This window comes from Harmonia axyridis, chromosome 1 (assembly GCF_914767665.1).
Source record: "Harmonia axyridis chromosome 1, icHarAxyr1.1, whole genome shotgun sequence".
Classification (NCBI taxonomy): Eukaryota; Metazoa; Arthropoda; class Insecta; order Coleoptera; family Coccinellidae; genus Harmonia; species Harmonia axyridis.
This window is the reverse complement of record NC_059501.1, coordinates 79,121,301-79,138,132: the sequence shown is the minus strand read 5'-3', so window position 1 is coordinate 79,138,132 and position 16,832 is coordinate 79,121,301. Positions and strand designations below refer to the sequence as shown.

Sequence of the window (16,832 nt, the reverse complement as noted above, 5' to 3'; positions counted from 1 at the left end):
GTCGAAGAATAAATACTTAATTTAATTCCTGAATTTCATTTTGACCAGCTTACTGAATATTCATTTTCACAGGTAATAATGGAGTAGGATTTCAAATGATAATAATGAACTAATATATTGATTTGAAAGGATCGAAATGTTTTATTTGATTCAAAAAAATCTTTATTGGTAGATAATACAATAAACATGAAAAATTAAATAATGATGAATATTCATGATAAATCAAATGTTTATTGGAATCAACAGAATATATATATTGAAATACAAATAAGCTTATTCTACACAGTCTTCACTCAGTTTTTGTGCTGAACAACTATTCTTGGGACTAAAAGAGCATTTATTTGACCCTAATGAATATATATTCAATTTCAATAAAATATATGTTCTGGTGTACAAAAGATATATTCCATAGGAAGTGAAAATATCAACAAAATCCCTTATTTAGGCCAAACCTAGCTTTATTGAAACCATTTTTAAAGAAATCATTTGTTATGGGCAAAGCAGGCTGTATTAAATCAAATAAATATTTTTCTCAGTGTAGATGCAATTATTATAACCTTAAGATGAGTGTCAAATCATAATCATTATGTGATGTTCGCAGATAAATAACATCATGATATTGTGTTGAAAGAATCATGTTATTGTATGTTATCATGACATGACATGAAACTTTGCAGGTTAAATGAGTAATTGTGGTAATAGGCAGTAATTATATTCTATTAAGATGGTTTGAGAAAAATGCAGAATTTCATATAAGAATTACATGGACACGTTCGACAGCAATGATGCCATAATAAAAACTACTAATTGCCTCAACTTTCATTCAAGTTTCCGCATGGTTTTTCCTCTCATTTCTACACCTAAGTTGATCTTGATTAACCCAAAATGGTGCCATTGTTGTCCCCATTCTGAAATATTCAAAATGAGTCGGGCTGGCGCTTTTGCCTGTAAATTGAAGGTAAACAGTTGCCCCGCCGCAAACTAATTCGAAGAGGAAAATTGACTCGGCAAGGTGGGAAATTTGTTTTCTTCGGGCTCTAAGTTGTGGATGAAAATTGTGAAATCGCATCAAACATGCATTTGTGTCGATCTTCAGGCAAAATAAACCGGTAAGCGGGAAAGGAAATACCCGGTAAAAAGCAATAAAAGATCTGGCTCAGAGGGATGCGATTCTTGACTGGCGGACAGGGCCGGAGTGAGGTACAGTTTTCAGGAAGGAAAAGAGCAAGACGTTCCAAAAATATTAGTTGAGATATTTATTTATAAATTTAGGGTTCATAATATAAATTAAGGGTTGAGTTGAACAGGATATGCACTTAGTGCATTACTGAACTCCGCCTTTTTTCACATATAATGTCCTATTTGAAGGAAATATTCTGTAGTAAAAAAAAATTATTTGTGAAAATAAAGTCATTATTATTTTTATATTTTCTCTATTTCAGTATCGTAATGAGCACATTACAGTGCTGAAAACAGTGCTGAAATGAACTCATTACAGCTATGTTTTCAGTTATATTTTTCATTTTACGGTAGTCTCCACTGACTTTCGATCCTATCAAATTTCAACATACGTCAATTATCAATATAATGTAATTTGGATATAGTGAAATGATTTGCAACATTATTAGCGATTTCCCTTTATTCTGGTGGTGTTGAATCGATTTCGTCAAACAAAATTCATTAATTTAATGCCTAATCATAAATCATTCCAAAATTCGAAACGTACGAATCAAATTCAAATTCCGTAATCTGTCAATTTTCGCCACATAACAGTCACACCAACTGCCAAGATGTAATACAAAAGTCTCAAGGACGTATAATCTGAAATTTTCATTGAATTTCGACAATAATTCACAAAGCTTGGTTGAAATAGAGAAAATATAGTCCAATACTCGTTGCAGAAGGCAATTCCAACACTCTTGCGTTCAAAAACTTGTCCTTCATCGTTCGTTTCAGAATTTCGCATCCGTGTTGGAATAGGAGCCCATTCTGCAATTTGGTTTAGAATATGCTATTATTTGTCTGCACAAAACTTCATTTTGGGTGATTGCAATTTCAATTGATTTTCGGTTTGGCCGAAGATTCTAAAATAAAACTATATTTTCAGACTTTTTTATACAGGAAATAATTGTTTCGCCATACTGTTGCTCGATCAAGTTTTAAGGTGATTCTTAATGAAAATACAATTCTGTGGTCTTCTGAGTCGCAAATACGGCATGAATGAAAGAGCTCTCAAAAGCTCCAGACATCCCGTCAGTGCTTTCTCCATTTTTTTTCGATATTTAGCTTGAACTTTTTTATGGTTCAAATGACGGTTTCTACAAGAAATTTTGCATGAAGCTTAATATTGTTATTTTACTCCAGTACATATTCAGTCGGACTGCTAGGCATCATTCAGATGCAACATATCTCAACCGTTGGATTGATCGAGGATGGCCCCAAAATTGGCCTCCTCGATCTCCAGATTTTATTCTTATGAATTATGTTTATGGGGTTACCTTAAATCCTTATTATACACGAAAATATTGGGAAATTTTTTCGATATTCTTTAAAATCTTTCAATTTAGATAATAGTGCGCTTTTGGTTTTTAGATTATAAAATGCCAATTTTGATGATATTGATTTCTCTAAAGAGAGAAAGAGAAAGAAATCAATGACAACAAAATTGGCATTTTATAATCTAAAAACCCTAAGCGCACTATTTTCAAAATTGAAAGGTTCAACACCTTCGAATATAGGTATAACAATATTATAATGTGGTTTATAAATAAATTACCTGATATGCTTAAAATGTTCCATAAAGCAATAAAAACAACAACAAAAAAGCGAATTGAACAACAACAAAAAATGCAGTACATCATTTTACAGAAGTTAATATTATGTTAGACTTCGACTACACAAAGGAAAGAAAAGGAAATCATCATAAAATTAAATGAGACCGTCAATCATACAGGACCGATACACATCAAGATCTGAGTAAAGTATATGCTAACTTATTGGACAGATATCGGGAATTCCACAACCCAAAAATATGTTAACATATGATATCCAAATCGAAATTTTACTCATAATCATTGCAATTTTGAAATAGAGGAATAGACTTTTTGATGTGTATTTTATTATTTCTTAGATTTTAATAATTTGACAAAGTGTTACTATTCTCTATACCCAAATAAATCATACATATTTTAAATGAACTTGGTAGTTAATAAAATATTTGAAACTTCGACTTTGTTACCTTTTATTTTCGAATATTTGTTACTTCAACTCTTACTTATTTTGTTTGTTATCTTTGTAACCTTTATGTCTAAAAGAATATATAAAACGTTGGCTTATTCCGAACTGGTCGCCTGATTTAATAGTCCTAACCATGTAATTTGAACTTCATCATAAATACTCGAATTGATTGACCGAAAATTCGAAACTAAAAATGTCTCCAATCCGGCCCTGCTTCCCGGATCTTCGCGGCCCTCCTCTATAACTGTGGGAATGGCAGCAGGCGTTGGGCGGCCATCCGGAAAATTCGTTTGTGGAGGAAAATGGAACGAGTTTTTCCGAAGACAAATGATGTGATGGGGTGATGTGTATCCATACTGATGCTTCTCTTCACATATTGAGTTCCGAAATTCCTAAAACTACACTTATCACACCCAATTTCTTGCCGGCAATTTATCTACTTGGGTTTTTCGCTCAAGAAAACAAGTTTATCGTCCTTGTTCTTTTCCCTTTGCCGTTCCGTTCGCTGGGGTAATGAGACGAAATTGGATAATGCGATGTTGGGCGGTATCGCTGGATGTTTTCCGCCGCGGTTTCCGATGATGGGGAAGATTAGGAGATATATCCGGAGTTTTACGAATACACATAGCATTTTCTGGGAAATTGGAGTGGTATTGTGTGGTAACCTTTAGAGTTCAGTTATTTGGCATTTTTGGGGTTTGAAGTTGGAAGGTATCGTCATGTGTGGTATCCTTTAGAGTTCGAATAGAATTTTTCAAAAAAATGTTTTCTACAAAAGTTTCACGAAATCGACTTGTGTATTTTAAAATAATTTCACAAAACGAAATATATACAGAGTGGGCAACATATGGATTGCAACTTAATTTTTTCAAATGTTACACCCTGTAAATTTTTCTATATTTGACTAGCTCTTTTTCCCCTGATTTCGAATATATAACATATGTTAGGTCTATCTCTCTTATTCTTAGTACCACAGAATTTCAAATTGTAAGAACCGCCTGCCAAGCCAAGTTATCAGTTTTCAAGTGGAAGGCTGTGATAATTCAAAATGCTCTTTTTTGAGTTATCTCGTTGGCAATGATTTATGACATAGGTTTGTCATTGAATGAAACTATTCGTCGAATATGCACTACACAGAAGCGGAAAAATTTGAAATATTTTCACTTTATGTAAAGAACAATAAAAATTAGAAAGTTACAAGGAGATAATATATGGAGTTGCATCCAAATCATCTAATTCCAATTTATAGTGAAAAGCGTATGTCATCGTTGCCAACGAGATAACTCAAAAAAGAGCATTTTGAATTATCGCAGCCTTCCAGTTGAAAACTTGACAGGCGGTTCTTCCAATTTGAAACTCTTTGGTACTCAGAATAAGAGATATAGACTTAACATATGTTATATATAAAGGAAAAAAGAGCTAGTCAAATATAGAAAAATATACAAGGTGTTACATTTGAAAAGTTGAAGTTGCAATCAATAGGTTGCCCACTATGTATATATTTTGTAGAAAACATTTTTTTGTATCTCTTTCAGTAACAAAGTTAAAGGGGGGGTCAAATTATGGTGAAAAACCCGGTACATATATTTTAAAATTAGACCATCAACAGCGATCGTTTGAAAGATTAAATCGTTAAAAAACGGCCCCATTTGAAGAAAAATAGGTGCTGTTTCACCGAGACAATGTGCTGTGTCGCAAATCAATGAAAACAATGGCCAAATTGCATGAATTGGGCTTCGAATTGCTTCTGCATTCACCGTATCCGCCAGATCTGGCCCCCAGCGACTTTTTCCTGTTCTCAGACCTCAAAAGAAGGCTCGCTGGAAAGAAATTTAGCGCCAATGAAGAAGTAATCGCCGAAACTGAGGCCTATTTTGAAGCGAAAGACAAATCGTACTACAAAAATTGTATCGAAAAGTTGGAAGATCGCTATAATCGTTGTATCGCCCTCGAAGGCAACTGTGTTGAATAATGAAATCGAATTTTGCCAAAAAAAATGTGTTTTACTATGATAGACCAAGGACTTTTCAATTGGCCTGTTAATGAACTCTCTCAAGTTATTTAGTTACCATATTATAAACTGGACGGACAGAATCGAATATAAGGACGGATTCGTTAGCATAGTGCATCTAACCTTCTCATTTCAGAACATTCCCAACTCAAAAATATAGACACAACGCTCTGTTCGGTGAACGAGTCCCAAAAAACCTCGAAACCATTAATAAAAAAGAAAAACCAACACATATCAAAATACCCGTCACTACAACAATCCCTCCACCCCAAACCGACAGCACCTCCACCCAAAAACTCAATAATTAGCATCCAAACAACACAATCATCAGTCTGTCGGAGTCATAAGTCTCACTTGTGGGAATCGGCTTGCAACCGAACGAACGACGCCAAACAGTCTCCCGCATACAGTTGCCGTTCGGCACAATCGGCGGACGGCGTCGCCCGTGCCGGTCACGTGCCGGTGCAAATTACACGTCACAATGCTTATTAGCCGCCTACGACAAAAAGGAACCGGCTGACGTTGATGTGTGTAGCTGCCAATTTATTAGCGGACTGCACTGGCACCCCGCAGCAGTCTTCCTCTTAATAGAGGCTATTACCGACGGCCATACGAACCGGTTATTAGAGGACGCCGCCGGCGTCGGGCGTCCCGCGCGTTGTATGACAGAGTTTCGCGGTTACGATTTGATTTTTTTTTTTTTAGTTGATACGCTTGTCCTTCGAGCCCTTACAACTCTGATAAAGGGGTTTCAAATAGGATATTTCATTTTGAATTTCCCGCTATCAGGGCAGCTGTCACTTTTGACGCAGTCATCTTTTGACATTTGACAATTGAAAACTACTACTGAGATGTCTAAAATGTTAGTGTGTTCACTGGTTAGATTTTGTTTAAGATAATTCTGGCGACTCAGCTCGGCACGAATTCTTCATTTCATTTGAATCCAAAAAGGCTGGTCCCTTCAAAAGTCGCCAATTTAATCTTAAGGGTTTTCAAGAGTGAACACACCAGTGTTTTAGACATCTTAGTACTGAAAGTGCAGTGATTACACTAGGGATTCACGTCTCGGCTTGATATTCAAGCTACTTGGCTCAAGTTCAAGCTCAAGTAGCTTGAGTTTGACTTTAAATCATCTCGAGTTCAAGTGAAGTACTTAATAAATAAATACTTGAATACTTGACTTTACATTGAAAAACTACTACTTGACTTAAACTTGAGTTGATTTCGAGTCAAGGCTCAAGTTACTTGAGCTTTAGGTTGAGTCAAGTAGCTTAAATATCAAGCCAAGCCGTGAATCCCTAGATAACACCTTCAAAAACGCGTTGAAATTGTTAAAATTCGTTAGAAGACTGGTGAAAGTTTTTTAGTCACAGTTCGCAAAACTAAAGAACCTTTGGGTAGTCGTGAAGAATCTTCTTGGACAATAATAGTGATAGAAAAATTTGAGCTGTTGGAACAAGCTAGACGTAACTGTGTGAGTCGCACAAAAACAACTGAGAATATTGCTGCTGTATCTCGTAGTGTTGACGAAAATCTAGCTTTGTAGATAGCTTGTCGATCTCTCTCGAATTGCATCTGTATTTTGCATCAAGGCTTTTAAAGTTGATTTAGCACAAGAAGTCAAGCCTGTCGATCACCAGCAACAATGTATCTTCGCTGATTGGGTCCTTGAAATGCATAAAAATGATTTTCATCGAAACACCATCTTCATTGATGGGGCCCATTTTTACCTGGAAGGCAACGTTAATAAGCTGAATTGTCGCATAAGATGGATTGTTGAAAAGCCTCTCCATCTTCAACGTGTGACTGTTTAGTGGCGTTTTTGGGCTGATGGTGTGATTAGAGTGATTAGACCCTTCAAAAATGAGTCTGGTGCAACTATTACGGTTAAATTAAAATTATGTGATCTGCGAACGAAATAAGAAACTGAGGATTGTGTTCCTAATTTATTCAGATTAGAATTTAAACAGTATAACATAAACATCCATCATTAAAAATAAAATAAAACAAAAAAAAAAAATAAAACGAGTTCAGAAATGTAGCCTGATGAAGCCACAGTGTGGCGAAACAATTGTTGCTAAATAACATAGTGGAAATTACTTCGTTTTTATTTTATTTATAATGAATTTCCGCCAAGTAAGGACCGAATCCATTAAACATCCATCATTATAAGCTGCAGATCGTCAATTGGTGCAGGAACTGCTATAAGTAGGAGTAGCTAGTTCTGCGGCTGATATTGGAATAGTTTATTCAGTTCCCTCATCATCAGCTATGTCAGAAATTCAGGTTTCAAAAACAGTTCTCATATGCTTAGAATTTGCCTTGTTCTGCGATAGACCCACATTTGAAATGCTTCGATTCGCCTCAGAGTTGCCAACTTGAGTGTCCAGACTTCCAACTTGAATAAAACTACAGATTATATAGTTTTATGTCCAAAGATGCATTACTTGGAAGTCTCTTCATTCGATCAAATAAATGCTGACTAGCATACTCTATTCTTCAACTCATTTCGAAGTCTAGGTCGACGCTGTCAGTTATCCAGAATCCCAAGTACTTTTTTCGTTAACTTGTTCTATGCACTAGCCTTATTGAACCATGTTGGCTCTTATATTATATTATGAGATTACCATGACCATATACAAATATTATTTTGAGCAATACAAAAACTTCAACTTCAAACAACAACGCATGAGTAGATGTAATCTCAGTAATAGTGAAGGAAATGTAAACGAGGCATCATACATTTCAACGTATGATACTCAGATAAAAACCTCAGCAAAAACTCTGTCTTCCCGAATAGGTGTAGTGACTGGTATGTGGATTAGCTGAATAAGCTGAGATATTTATGTTAAAGGGCTTCTCTTCATCCAAACAAAATCTTCTCCATCCTTCCTCTTCACCAACAGTTGACGACTTTATAATTAAATCTGAAAACAAACAAGAAAGGAGTAATAAATGTTAATTTCCATTATATTGATTTGAAATAAGCGACCCATTCTAAAGAAGAATGGATAGCTTTGAAACCATCATGAAATTCATAAATTGGACAAGTAATCACCAAGTGGTCAATGGTTTCTTCTACACAACACTCACATAGTGGGCTGTCAATAGAATGCCATTTGAAGGGCATACTATTACAAGGACCATGACCAGTCCTTAGTCGATTTAAAATACACCAAACTTTCCTAGGAAGATTGAAACCTAGAACTTTCTCTGAAGGATCACTGATTAGACTTTTGTTGAAGACATTACAAGTACTCCATTCTGAATGCCAATGACCATTAGATTACTTAATATGTGGTATTATTGTACTTTCTCCCTGACAACATCTATTATCTTTTGTATGACAGTGTGGTCAGCATATCATTATGTTATTCAGTATCACCCTCTTCAATATTCATCAGTGCTTCCTTGAAAATTTCCTCAGAATATATAAATTGGTGAGGATCGGTGAGAGAATATAAGCCTGCTTGACTCCTTTTTCTTCAACTTTCTCTGACATGTTGGATTCCATCTTTCTTGTTCCAATAGAGATTTCTGATGATGTTGATTTCCTTTTTCCTCAGACATTATAATAGTTTTGAGTGTTGCACTTCATCTAACGCCTTTTCGTAGGCATTGATTCCTCCAGAGCCATCTTAATCGAAAATAAATCAACAGAAATCATCACTCCGATCAAAACGATACTGCGTTTACGTCCCAAACGTAGCGCCCTCTACAATCCCCGTTTGTTTGGAGGCTGGGGGGGAACAACCCGAGTTTTCGGTTGGCGACATTGTGAAGCCTAATAACTCCGAGTAACTCCCAGGCAGTCGCACCAGATTGGCCCTATTATGCTCAAGATTGTGTTACGGAACACGGGCCTGTAGCTGACGTCTTAGCTGGCTGTCGCAGCTTGACGCAATTCGCAAACTCTGGCCTCTGCCGAATTTCTACTTCGGTAGAGGACGTTTTGAATGACAAACGCACGCTGTACTAATAGTCGCCTAATCATCTTTCTGCAGGATGTAATTATCCTGTTCCGCGTCCCTTTTCGGGGACACTGAGTTGATGGAGAGAAGATGGGAGGTGGCGTTGTCGTCTGCAGCGGGTTCTTGATCTAAATTTTTGCATGTTTCTGATATCTAATGCGAGGATCGATCTCATTAGTTAAATGAAGATGATGAAATTATATGAACTATTCCTTTTCCAACATCGCTTTGAGGAAAGGAGGTACACGTAGGTGTGTCCAAAATGATTCCGTAGATTATCTGAATTCTGAGTTAGTATTCTGTAGGAAATCATAGTGATGAATTCTTATTATTTTATTTCCACGGTGATGTCCTTATCATGATTTGATCATGTTGATCACTGTTTATTCGAAAATACGATTCAACAGCGATTTGAAAATTTTGAATATTAATTAAACTCAGGCCTAAAAACAAAGTAGAAGAGTTATTTATAATAAAAGTGCAGGAGGCATCAATATTCTTTCACGAGTTCAAAATTCAAAAACGAGCCACGATGTGTCGAGATTTTTAATGTACTATTGTTAGGTTGATCGTTCTATACAAATTTTATACATTATTTTCTATAATTCACTGAATTTTCATTGAAATTAATGGAAAATAGGTATTTCCATAACTATAGCTTGGTGACTTTTGCATTGATAAATGTTGATTGGCAGAATTTATTCCTTATCACAAATTTGATAATAGATAAATCCTTGACAAGAGGCATCAATATTCTTTTACGAAATCAAATTTAAAAAAAGAGCCACGAATTGACAAGATTTTTGATGGACGTCTTTTAGAATTATCCTTCTGTTTGAGTATTATACATTATTTTTTAATTCACTGCATTTTTATTGAAATTAATGGAATATTTCCATAACTATCGTTAAATGACTTTTGAATTGATAAATGTTGGTTGGCGTGGCTGTTTTTTGTACCACAAATTTGACAGATAATAGAGGAATCCGTGAAAGGATATTTCCGAATACCAACATATGATTATGAAATATAACCATAAAATATAATATCTGTGAAACTACGATATTCCTGCACGAATTTGTTCTACAAGGTAAGACAAAATGAAAGAATTAACCACAGATTACAGAAGTTGTTAGTCTAGAAGATTATCATAATCCTAGAATAGTTTATCACTTAATCTCACAAAATTTCATTCGTCGGATCTTTTGAGAAAATTTCTTGGGTAATTTTCAATTTATAGGATTCATACCAATGTTTTTCTCAAAATACGTGTTAGGTACTGTGTGGTTCCTAATGCAAATCTCTTGAGAAATTTCAGTGATGGGCATAGGCTCATTTACTTCTACAAAGGCGTTTGAATTTCTCTCAACTCATTCTTCACATGGAAAACTCTATCGTTATGATAGCATTAACTACATACAGTTCGATATCATATTTGCTTGAATTTCAGTCTGTTTTTCAAGGCGTGGAAAAAAAAGTCACTTGGGATCTTAGTTGGTCTCTTTCATAAATGTCGTCAATTTCGGTCATTTATAGGACCATCTTCAATGCACTAAAAAAGATCTTTTCATTACAAAAATCTCATCTGTAATTTGAATCAGAACTTACAATCAATCTGAACCTTACATTGTATATTCAGGCAGAAACACAATCAAGAGAGTCATCATATTCATACCAAAAGATGGGTAATATCTATCAAAATAACAAAATTCTTGAATGAAACAAGACGAATCAGTGAGTCAGACTTAATTAGACTTAATTATCATGAATTTTGTTTAAAATACGAACAGAAACTATTTAAATTAAGTTTTCAAAAATAGTTAAATCGCTTCGTTTCGGCTGCTCAAAGTGACAACAGCACCTTGTAAAATAGCTTGCACAACCAATTCACAGCAAAATATATGAATTATGTGCTATTATATCTATATTCCTTGGTCCTTGGCAGAGTTGACTCCTACTTTAACATGATCAAATTATAGCGATCTCACTGTACCCAATCAACGTAACTGATTAGATATTCTTTTCTATACATGTAATCTAAGGTCAACGTTTCCATATTGTGAAATGGAAACGAAACGCTTCAAATCCCATGTTTATTTTTTTAAATGAAAGGTGGAAATGTGACGTTTTAACAATATTTAATTTCCGTTTGAAAGAAAATTCCCTATTGGTGAGACACTCGAACGATCTAAAAAGTCGAGAACAATAAGCTTAAACGATCAAAAACCCCAACGTCACAGCAAAACGACCAGTTACCCAATCTACAAACCCATAATCCATCTGGCCCTGACGCACAAATCCCAAACTTCCCAAATTCCAAACTTACATAACATCAGACCCTTTCTAACAACCCCCTCTCCCTCCACAAATTTCTCCCGCTTACGCGCCTGACCGGCCACACGAAATCCAACCCTTAACCCCCCACCACTGTCGGGATTGGAAAGGTTTCCATACGTCCTAACAGCCTCCGACAACTGGCGCATTTGTTACATAATGGACCCAACAAAATCCATTGTGCGCCCCGAAAAGAAATCACTTAAAAAGGGTCATTAGATTAGGGGCCGGTGTGTTTGAGGGTATTCACCGAAAGGTGGCAGCGTTGAAGAGATACTCGAAGGACCAGCGAATCGTGATGATGGAATAATAATTGTTCTTCGAGTCGAGTCATGCGGAACGGGCCTTTTCAGGATATATCGCCCGGTAGATTTGAAAGGGGGTAATTACATGTTACGTTTTCTTCGAGCCGTTCGATTATCTTGAGTTTAGAGAACCCTTTTGTGACTGATGATGGGCGAGATGCTGGACGTGTTAGTGGAGCGGAAGAAATTGGGGAATACAAACATTGCGTGGATTTTCGTAGTGTTGGGGATTAGCGAGGCAGAAAACATAAAAAGAACGGTTTTGGAATTTACAGAATAGTTTAAACCTCTCTGGAGTTTTGACAGTTTACGTTTTGAACGCTACAGTTACTCAACATTTAAACTTTCAAATCATATAAGATCAAATGGAGAAGGTTATTAGGGAAGCACATCAAGTTTGGAGATGCTAGTTCATTTATACGCCAATTATGCGTTTGGAGACCACATAATTGCATATACATACATATCTTAGGGTGCAATTGGCACATCATGAACTATTAGAACTAAGACTTTGCAAAGAGAATAATTATTATCACGACAAAGTCATAGGAACACCAGAAATAGGGATTCATCAAGCCAAGTAGCTTGACATTTTAACCAACTGCTTGACTTGAAAATAAAGCTCGGGAAAAATTACATACTTGAGCTTGACTTGACTTGATTTTAGATACCTATTTATTGCTTGACTTGATATCAAGTTACTTGATATTACTTGAGCTTGATATGCACGCGTCGCACGGCTTATATTTCTGCAATCTCGTGCGCGCTTAGACAAAATAAAGAGGATTCCTTGAGCGCCGAGAGACTTAAGCATTCGCCAGTGTGACTTTATTAGTAGTTCTCTCACATTTCTATTAAATCTATTGGTAGATTTTGGTAGTTTCAGGAATATCTTTCCAAAGTTGGCCAAAATGACCAAGGGTATTTTATCAACGCCAGCACCTTCAGCTCCCGTTGAAAGACAATTTTCCAGAGCTGCTCGTACAGTAAAAAAACCGGAGACAAATCTATAAGATGTCTCATGTGTCTTAGATCCTGGATGGAAAATTATTGAATCGAACAAATCCTGGAGAATTCTCAATATATCAAGAAACTTTATTATTTTTCATGATTAAATTTATGCTTCTATTTCAAAAAAGTTGATATTTTTGGTTTTACAATAAGTTTAAAAAATAAAAGTGTTTTTTGTCAGGTTCTCATTTCACCATTTCTTCATTGAAGTGAAGTACTTGATAAATAAATATGTACTTGACTTGAGATTGAAAAACTACTACTTGACTTGTTCAAGCTTGAAAAATGAATAGCTTGAAAATCAAGCCAAGCCGTGAACCAGAAATCCTATTCTTATAGTGTTGAAGAACTAACACTGAAAAGAAAATAACAAACTCGTTGAAATTGTCTGTAGTGATGTATCAAAAGAATTCAACGTAAACTCAAAAATAACTTGTGAATGTAATTTTCTCAATGCTTTAAAATCTGAAATTATTCTCTATTTGGGTGGAATTCAGTCAAAAAATTGGATTAAAACAAAATGTGAAATACAACATTTTCTTCAAATAATAAGAGAAATTATCAACAGCCACCTCTGGTTAAACAGCCTAAGTTGGTTAATTGAAGTATATTTTTCGACCTGTGTATAGCTGTAAAACGGGCATAAAATTTTGTTTCTTACGAATGTTGGAAAACTAAATAAACTAATAATTATATTGAAGGATAGTTAAAACCATATGATCCCATTTATTTCAGCCAATAACATTCAAATCAGTATATGCTTATTGAAAGTTATTCAATATAAATATCAAATTATTACAATGTTGTATAACATTCGAATGTATATTTTGGTGTATACGTATTTTTTATTGCTCAGAAATACAATTTCAACCTGACAAAAGTTTATTAAATCAACCAGAAGAATGAACAGAATAATATAAAACTAAACAATTGATAAAACAGGTTATAAACCCAACTGGTTGCACAATTACTATCATATGATGAAAAACCTTCACATTATAAAAGTTCATTGAGTCCACTTAATGAAGGTAATTCAGTACAAATATAAAAAAATTGACAATTTTATGTCCATTCCATTCAAAATAGAAGATCTTTATGATATATTGAGTTCATTTTTGTCTTGGAATACAATTCCAATTCTTAAAATGATAAAATTGATAACTAAAAGAAAATTCAAAATAACTAAAACTGTGCAAATTAAGTAAACGGTTAACAAATGGAATAACTAATTTAACATAAAGACAGACGTACGTTTCGAAATTTTTGTATTTTCTAATACAATTTTTCCTCATCAGTGCCTTATAGTTCAACAAAATTACTGAATTTACCAACTCACCACTTGTATACCTATCTACTTCACAAAAATTTCAATTGGTGAGGAATTTCAAACGAACCGAACGTAACTGTTTCTCTAGTAATACAGAGAAAACACAAAGTCGTCAATTTTTTGATATAAACATTTTCACATTATTAAATCCACAAATCCCATTTTTTCGCTTTTTGTAAGCATCCTACCAACGACTATTCGATCGGTAGAAAGCGAAAAACCAGCACAAAGCCAAGAAGGCTCCATTATCGAATTAATCTGATCATTAGCATTTTAATGAAGACAATTTAACGTTAACGAGTTTGATAGTTGGTACTCATGTTGGAAGTTGGTGAGGCGTGTAGAGAGAATAACGTCGCTGCAAGTGAGTTAATTGCCTTAATAGTGAGTAATTAGAAGATGCCTTGAGGGAGGCACTTTGATTCACCTGCTTTCTCTCTATAAACAACGCTCCTTAAAGCCTCAGCCATGTTAATTAAATCCTGGGCGGATAATTTCGCAAGGTCTCATTCCGTTCGGGACTTGGGAGTTGTTGGAGGAGGGGGGGGGAATGAAGGGGGAGAGGGTAGTGTATGTGAGATGGCAAATAAGGAAGCTTGGAGTGGTTGGGAGTTGAATAATTTGCCATATATTGGCTCATTGAAACTGCAAAGTGATGTTTGCTAAAATATGTCTCAAAAGAGGCATTGAAATGAGAACACCCTGTAATAGCTATAAAAAATAGGATTAAAGTATCCAAAATATATTGGTCTTAGGGAATAATACACGATAAAAGGATTCTAAAAATGATTTTGCTTCAATTTAAGTATCGTGATCGATAAGATTTCAACAGCTATTGATAGAGAGTATTTCCAAATTAGAAGTGAATCTTGGAGGACGTGTTAGTATGACTTATTTGATGTCGTTTGAGCCATATTAAGTGATAACCAAAAATCAACATGTTCGAGATATTTGAGTTCTTGTGATTTTTGAAAGATTTCTCACCCTACTTCATTTTTCGTCAATTTTTTTTTACGTTGACCAAATGCGATTATAATTTTGGATAATTAAAGTGACCAGTGAGAAGTCCGGGCCTAACACCGTTAGAATAGACTAAGCAACGAGAAAATTGAAGGCGGAAAGTACCAACTGAAGAAATAAGAAAGAGGGCACGTGCTTAAATGGTGGTAGCCATTTCAAACATAATTTATGAATATATTTTCTACTGAAATTTTTAGTTTAATTGCAATAAGAAAATATTGAACTCATTACTTTCCTTTCTTTGCTTCTTTGCATTTCAAATCAAAATCTTCTGAAACAAAACTAGTGCCTGCATGCTAACAGAAACTTTTTCAGGAAATGGAGAAGGAATTTGGCAAATTTTTGAACTAATTTTGTTATATAGGGTGTTTTTTTCGAGGTATATAACTTTAAATTGGCATTACTGTTCAAGATTGGCGACCGATTTAACAGCTGTCAAGTGATTTATTCTCAGTTTGGTTTGGTAATTCATCATGAATAGACTCACGCCTGAACAATGCTTGCAAATAGTGCAATTTTATTTCGAAAATGATGGTTCTGTGCGGAATACGTATCGCACACTTAGTCCATTAGCGATGAAGCGCACTTCTGGTTGAATAGCTACGTCAACAAACAAAACTGCCGCATTTGGAGTGAAGCTAATCCTCAAGTGTAAGTCGAAACACCGTTACATCCAGAAAAACTGACTGTTTGGTGCGCTTTATGGGCTGGTGGAATCATTGGTCCGTACTTCTTCAAAAACGATGATGGCCAAAACGCTACAGCCAATGGTGATCGGTATAGTGCCATGATTACTAACTTTTTCATTCCTGAATTGAACAACCATGATGTCCAGGAGCTGTGGTTCCAACAAGACGGCGCAACATGTCACACAGCTCCTGCCACAATCGATTTATTGAAAGAAACGTTTGGTGACCGCCTGATTTCACGTTTTGAACCTGTGAATTGGCCTCCAAGATCTTGTGATTTAACACCGCTAGACTACTTTCTGTGGGGCTGTGTAAAGTCATTGTTCCATGCGGATAAGCCACAAACCCTTGACCATTTGGAAGACAACATTCGCCGTGTTATTGCCGATATACGGCGAAAATGTTGGAAAAAGTCATCGAAAATTGGACGTCCAGATTGTACTACATCCGAGCCAGCCGTGGCGGTCATATGCCAGCAATCATATTTAAAATGTAATGCCACAAGATTATCTTGCGGATAAATAAAATTCATGTCAATCGAATAATCCATCGATGTTTTATTGCAATTTAAAGTTCTATAGCTCTAAAAAAAAACACCCTTCATTTTGACTTTGGATATTTTAGAAAATAAATTTTTGCACACAGGCCGAACAGAATTACAGACATTGTGACGGAATGATAGGGAATCTGTGCGTTTTTCCAATTAATCAAAATAAAACTTCATTTAGTTAATGTATTTTCTGAAAATTCAGAAAGATTTCGTGATCCAACTTGATGGATTTGATGAAGAAGAGGAGGGGAGGAACCCTTTTTCCACAATTCCAAATCAAAAATATCATTTCTACCTTCAAACGAATATCGCTAACGACTATCTGAACCATGTAATATCGAGCTACTCTTCCATTAGTTCTGTTTGTCTTGACAGTA

At 35.3% G+C, this 16,832-nt stretch overlaps 1 protein-coding gene across 1 annotated transcript in view; it reads left to right on the top strand.

Annotated features, from left to right (window-relative positions):
- LOC123688690 (retinal homeobox protein Rx1-like) overlaps positions 1–16,832 on the top strand; it is an 82,417-nt gene that overhangs the window by 59,366 nt on the left and 6,219 nt on the right. The window lies entirely within an intron of this gene.